Source organism: Bacillus rossius, chromosome 17 (assembly GCF_032445375.1).
Source record: "Bacillus rossius redtenbacheri isolate Brsri chromosome 17, Brsri_v3, whole genome shotgun sequence".
Lineage (NCBI taxonomy): Eukaryota > Metazoa > Arthropoda > Insecta > Phasmatodea > Bacillidae > Bacillus > Bacillus rossius.
The window spans coordinates 40,268,950-40,274,993 of NC_086344.1; positions in this window are offsets into that span (position 1 = coordinate 40,268,950).

Sequence of the window (6,044 nt, forward strand, 5' to 3'; positions counted from 1 at the left end):
GAGAGCCTGATCTTAGCCTAGGCAAGGTAGTTGAACAATGCCGAGTGGCAGAATTTGGCAAACAGCGTGCAGGTGTTGTACAGAGCAAGGTGGTCACTCCAGTGCATTACCATGTCGAAACAATGAAGGAGGAGTCCCAGAGTGAACAGGGGATCGACGCAGTTTGGAGGACATCAAAACAACTGAGACAACCGCATCTACAGCAGGTGGTCAAATGAGGCTTTCGGTGTCGACAGTGTAGAAGAGAGCACAAGAAAAATGAGTGCCCAGAATTTGGAAAAGAGTGCTACAAGTGTAAAAAAATTCAATCACTTTGCAGTTGCATGAACTAGTCAGGTGCAAGAGGTTAGGGTAACTGAGTCGACATGTGGGCCAGAGGACTTCTTTGTAAGTACGCTGCAAGTTGTAGGATCAGGCGAATGCCGTGCTATCATAGAGAGTGTCAAACAGTATCGTAAGGAGTGAGTCCAGGATGTGTGTGTGTGGGACCAGAGTGTACAATTTAAGTTGGACACAGGGTCGGAAGTAAATATACTGTCACAGTCTCTCGTGAAGCAGGTTGACGGCACAACTGAGCTAAAGCAACCTAACGTAACCCTGGAAGGATTCGGTGGTCACAAAATAAAGCCAGTGGGGTGGTTGCATCACACCATTTGGGTGCTACAGGTTTAGAAGACTCCCATTTGGTTTATCCAGTGCACCAGAAATATTTCAACGTGTGGATGTGGAGAACTTTGGTCACATTCCAGGGGTAATAGTATATTTTGATGATTTGTTGGTTGCAGCAGCTGATGAGCAGGAACATGACAAGATATTATTGCAGGTAGCACAGAGAGCTAAGGACCTTAATGTACAATTCAACAAAGCCAAGATTCAGTTCAAACAACCTGAATTGAAGTATTTTGGACATGTCTTGGCCAAGAACGGTATGCAACCAGATCCAGAACAGGTGCAGGCAGTGCTCGCGCTACAGGCACCCATCAACAAGGTAGAACTTCAACGGGTATTGGGTTTTATAAGCTATCTACGAAATTTTTTGCCTAACCTAGCCTCCGTCATTGCACCCCTGCATGAATTACTGAAAACTAATGTTGAGTGGCAATGGCTGCCGGTACACGAAGAAGCATGGAGGTACGTCAAAGAGTTGGTCAGGACGACTAAAGTGTTAGGTCTGTTCGACACCAACAAGCCTCTGTCGATGCAGTGTGATGCATCCAAGGATGGCTTGGGGTGTTGTTTGATGTGCGGGGATCAACCCATCGCCTATCCGTCTCGGAGTTTGTCTCCAGCAGAGAAAAACTACGCACAGGTAGAGAAGGAAATGCTAAGTATAGTGTTTGCAGCACAGAAATTTCATCAATTCATATATGGGAGTAACATCACTATGTACACAGATCACAAACCTCTTGTGCCCGTATTCAAGAAAAATGTGGGAGAGGTCTACTCAGTATGACTACAGGGTATGAAACTTAAGTTGCTGTGGTACACACTGTCAGTGAAGTACATTCCGGGCAAACTGATGCATGTAGCGGATCTGTTGTCACGGTCTTATATATAAGAGTGTGACGATGGAGAGGCTGAGCTGACCAAAGAAATGGTTCACACCATCGGTGTGTGTGACAGTGTTCAGATGTCAGAAGAGCGAAAGGCTGAGTTCAGACAGGCAACGTCAGGTGGTGAAGTACTAAGTGAGGTGATGCAATACTGTCAAACAGAATGGCCAGAACATAAAAATCGAGTCAGCCAATAGGTACAAGCATATTTTGTTCAGAGACATAACTTGCATGCCGACAACGGTCTCCTATTTCTAAATGACCGTGTAGTGGTACAGGAACGTTGCGTCCGCAAATGCTACTCCGTCTGCACGAAGGACACCTAGGCAACGAGAGAGCCAAAGCTGATGCCAGACAGCTGTTGTACTGGCCGAACATGTCAGTGGGCATCGAAGCAACGGTTATTATGTGCTTTGTGTGTCAGAAGTTCAGAAGCAGGAACACAGCAGAGCCACTAATTAGTCATGAGGTCCCAACGCTACCATTTGAAAAAGTTGGTGTTGATTTGTGTGACTTTGGAGGGAAGAGTTACTTGGTCTTGGTGGACTACTTTTCCAAGTGGATGGAAGTGGTACTAGTTGAAAACAAACAAGTTGGGGATGTAAAGACAGCACTGTTGACCGTGTTTCTAACACACGGAGTCCCGAAAGTGATCGTATCTGACAACATGCCGTTTAATTCATACAAGTACAAGCAATTTTCAACATGTTGGGATTTTGAAGTTGTGACAACAAGCCCAAATTACCCGAGGTCTAATGGGCAAGCAGAGCGGGCGGTGCAAGTTCCAAAGAACATGCTCAGAAGATGCCTGGATCTGAAAACTGACTTGTCAGTCATGCTACTTGAGTATAGAAATACTCCCCTGTCGGGAGTGGGAGTGTCACCAGCACAGCTACTCATGAGCCGGTGTGTGCGGACCAAGTTGCCAGTCAGCAAGAAACTGTTAACACCGCAAGTACACACCAAAGTAACTCAGGCGTTACAAGACAGGCAAGATAAAAGCAAGCAGTGGCACGATCAAAGGGCAAAAATAAAAAGAGGGTTCAACCAGCAGGACCGAGTGTTGCTATTGACGCCGTCCCCGTTGCCTGATCTGAATTTACGTAAATTTAAACTGGTGGGTTAATTTTGAATCTCAAGGGTGGGGTTCCTGGCCTTGTGGCTGCAGGCAGGGATGCGGCGACAAAGGACTCCCCGGGCTGTTATGGCCTCCCAGGACGCCTTATTAATGAAACACTCACGTACTTGTAGCCGTTTTATTGCGTAGCACAGTCTACACGCCACACGTTCACGTAACTGGCCGCTTCATCGTCGACCTAAGCTCCGCGCACGATGAACCTGTTATGGCTTCTGCGAGAGTACTCGGACGCGACGTGAGGTGTGTGGGCGATCGGTCCCGCAAATTACTTATGAAAACACATTTCACTAAAGGACGGCAGGTCCCGCGAATTTACTTATGAAAACACATTACACTAAAAGGACGGTAGGTCCCGCGAATTTACTTATGAAAACACGTTACACTAAATTACTGTGATTAGTCCCGCACAGGAGGATATGCACAAGCGGCTAGTCCGCGGGGTGGCGAAGGCCACGTTAAGCTGGGAACGGACACGGTGGAATCTGGTACGATATCACACACGTGGCCGTGGCACGTCCCAGTTGATGACTCGTCCGAATGTTTGTGGTCGCGTTTGGCGCAGTGCCGCCCTGCGTGGGCAAAGAACTATGTCCCGAGGTGGGACGTTATAGCGTGAGGCGCAGGTGCCACGAAGGATCACCTAATTGCTTACGTAAAATATAAAAATCCCTGATGGGATACACATTTTATTAATAGACCGCGCGAAGTGGCTAACGGCCGAGTTGGGCCGACCGGGGAGCTGATATAAAACGGTTTGGCTATAATTACCTATTGCAGTTACAAGATGTTGGCGCGAAAGTTGAAGGCTCCCCGTGCGTGGGCTGCCGGCCCGGGCGAGTGCTGGATGGCGACTGACTAACCTCCCTGGCCGCCGGGGCCAGGGAGGGGGGAAATTCCACGGGAAAACTACGGAGCTCGGGAAGATGACTTCGGCCAGTTTTGTGAATGATAACCCTTTATAAAATGATTATTAACTTAACATTAATTATTGATGGTTTTAGATTTATTAGTTTCTGTTTATATTATCAAATGCATGAATAAACAATACCCTTGCGCAGTGCCACACCCGGCCGGGCGCTTTGCACACGTAGGAGGCCGTGACTGACGTCACGCCGTTCGGGGAACTGCACTACGTTGCGCGCACGGGCGCGTTCGGGGCGCGGCACTTATCAGGTGTTGAGGACACATAACGGCCTGTGCTCTCAGAGGGAGCACCGACGACGGCGTCACTATATAAAGACAGACAATGGGAACCTGCAGAAGTAGTGCGAGAAGCGGGGACACCAAGATTGTATGTGGTCAGGGATCAAGAGGGTCCGTAAATCAGAAGAAACACTGTACATCTGAGACCGTCGGCTTTGCCTGTGGAGAAGCATGATAGACGGTCCAGCCTAGACTTCAACTTCAGAGGGTTTGCACCAGGGGCCAGGTATAAGAGCAGCCGACCGAAGGAGAAGGAAAAGTCAGCCAGCAAGGAGATGCTGCTGTGGAGCCGTCGAGCGAAGGACAAGAAAAAGTCAGCCAGCAGGGAGAGGTTGCTGTGAGTGTGTGTGAGAACAAGGGGGCAATTGTGGAGTATCCGGTGCGCACAAAGAGTGGCTGGGAAATCAGATTCCCCGCAAGATTGAGAGACTAGTTCGTCAAACGCTGTGGCAGTGCGTTATTCGTTAGGGGATGGTGTTGTGATTGGAAGTTGGCAGACATGAAGGCCAGCAATATTCATGTAATGGCGGACCTTTGATATATCATAACTGGAACGTGTTGTTATATCTTGTAAGCAATAGTGAATAATAAAGAAATAAAACATTTACCATGTTTCAACATACACACAAGGTAAACTTGCTTATATGTGGTTTAACCTTAATATTAAATACAAAACAGAAGGAAGATAGCCCAAGTTCGACATCTTTAAAGTGTGGCAGAACATCAACAAGATAAGGTATGTTTGTTTTGATTTTATTATTTTTATACAAAACCAAATAGCTAAAGTTACAAAAATATATAATTTCCTATATACATATAATATTTAATTCTTCTTGACAAATATAATTAGGCATTAACTATATTGATTATGAACAACAAAATTTAAAGGCTGTAATATCACGCACAAATAATTTAAAACTAAATCTGTCACAGCCTCTATCGAAGTATAATAAAAGAAAAATTTGGAAAGCTAAATTTATATTCTCTGAAACCAACATGGCCACCAACTGGGAATCGTTAATATAAACAGGTGCAGAAAGTACAACATTAAAAAACTTATTTTAAGAACTCCTAGAAAAAAATTAGAGTGATGAATATATGCATATTATGTTCTCAATTATATTTCTGGATGTAAATTACAAATAGTTTCTGCAACCTCTACAATACACTGCAGGAGTTGTTACCATATGTCAACTATGTACCGAATCATTCGATTTGCAGAACGAAATTTTAAATTATATAATGAAACTTCTCTGATAAAAGTGAAAAAGAAAATACTGATTTTCGCCCAGAAATATTATTAAAATACTGCCCATCTTTAAAAAAAACATTAAACCATTAATAAAATAAAGTTTCCCTTTGTATTTGTAAACTTCTGTTCGCGCAATCCGTCACATATGGCAGTTCCATAGTTGTTACACTTTTTAGTTTCTTAACTTCAAGGCAATTTAGGATACAGAGGATGGTTTGGATGAAAACTTGGTCGGGACAGAAAAGAGTCTACCGCGCGGGAGTTGGAATTTTTTGACCACGTTCATAGTTTTATCATATTTTTAATTTTTGTTGCCTTGGGACACACACGGAAAGAAGAGACACACAAACTACTTATAAACTAGCCACTTGATTATGATACTAAACATAATGCATTATGCCACGTAGAAGCCGCCACTTCGATTCATATTCTGTTTGCCTATTAATTTTTCCTAATTATTTATTCTTTGTGGAAAAATCCCTCAATCTGGCAACCGTTCTTATTGCTGCAAATTCATTTGCTTGCAAAGTCAAGCTTACTACCTACAAGATTTGATTGAAAGAGAGGGTAAATATTAGTTCTAGTCGCTCATATTGTTTATATTTACTAATTAACTGAGTATGCGCCCTTGATTCCATAGTACCGCCAGAATGTGTGCGGCTGTGAGACAGAGCGCCAGAAGTGGCATCTCGTCAGGGCAAGCAAGGCAAGCAATGCTTGCCCAGGCAGTTTCCAGACATTGTATTTTTTAAATAAATATTTTATTCAGAATAGTATTTTACTTTGGCTCGTGCAGTTAGGTGTATGTATTTTTTACATTATCTTCTTGGGACCCAATACTTTACTATGTGCGCTGTAAGAAAAGAACTCGTTGACACACAAAACATGCTGTTTTAGA